At 34.8% G+C, this 955-nt stretch overlaps 1 pseudogene; it reads right to left on the bottom strand.

Annotated features, from left to right (window-relative positions):
- Window positions 1-262: 262 nt before the first annotated feature.
- On the bottom strand, window positions 263-382 carry LOC130020852 (uncharacterized; annotated as a pseudogene).
- Between the last annotated feature and the right edge of the window lie 573 nt (window positions 383-955).

The raw sequence follows: 955 nt of genomic DNA, 5'->3' as shown, positions 1-955 counted from the left end.
TCCCTGATTAAACAGCTTTATAATACAATAATGCACAAGGCATTAATAAGATTTAGAAGGAAGAGCAGCATGAAGTATGGCATTATAAACATACTTAACTGAGTGATAAGTCACCTGTGAACCTCCTTCCCTTCATATCACACATATTTTTTTCTCTACTTCAGTAGCAGTAGCTTATCAAATTTTATTTCTAGGTATTCCCTATGCCACAAATCTAAATTATGGAGGGCCTAAGGTGTAACTTTGGTCATCTTTTTAAAAATTTTTGTCTAATAACAAGAAATTGATTTATTATACCATCCTTGGCTAGTGAACACAACAGATATAAAATGGATAAGAACAGATAATACACTTAATCTTAGCCAAAAGGTTGAGAAGTGATCCATCATCATCTTGCCCGTGTTTGGTCCTTAAGAGATCTATTCAATTACAGAGTTTCAAATAGCAACAGTATACAAGAGAATACCATAATATTTTAGCTCCAGTCATTTCCTCTTCTTTCAGCTGAGGCTCATAGTCCAATAGCATTATGTCCAGCATCTACTGAACATCTCCATGAAGATATTTTATAGTAGCTTAAGATTTTTCATCGTCCCTGTGTCCACAGAGAATATTTTTTATTGTAGATTAAGTAACATGGTTTTAATATTCACACAGAACTCTCAGGATCTTTTTCCTTCTCAATCCTTTTATTCTTTCCCCTGTGTATATATCTCAGTTTACCATTGTAGGATAATATTGCCACGAGATCTTAGGTTTATTGATTACACCCATCACAGTGCTCCCAAGTCACTCTCATTCCTCTGTATTTATCTGTAAATTCTTCTCTATGCTCTCCTCCCCAATCAGCTAATCACCTTTGCTCCCTAATTGGATTCTGTAAGCTCGTAAGATCAGATCATTCGAAGGACACTGAACTTGTATTGTAAGTTATGTCTTTTGCATAGTTTACCTT

The sequence above is a fragment of the Sorex fumeus genome, unplaced genomic scaffold, assembly GCF_029834395.1.
Source record: "Sorex fumeus unplaced genomic scaffold, SorFum_2.1 ptg000013l, whole genome shotgun sequence".
Classification (NCBI taxonomy): domain Eukaryota; kingdom Metazoa; phylum Chordata; class Mammalia; order Eulipotyphla; family Soricidae; genus Sorex; species Sorex fumeus.
This window is presented reverse-complemented; position numbering and strand designations above follow the sequence as displayed.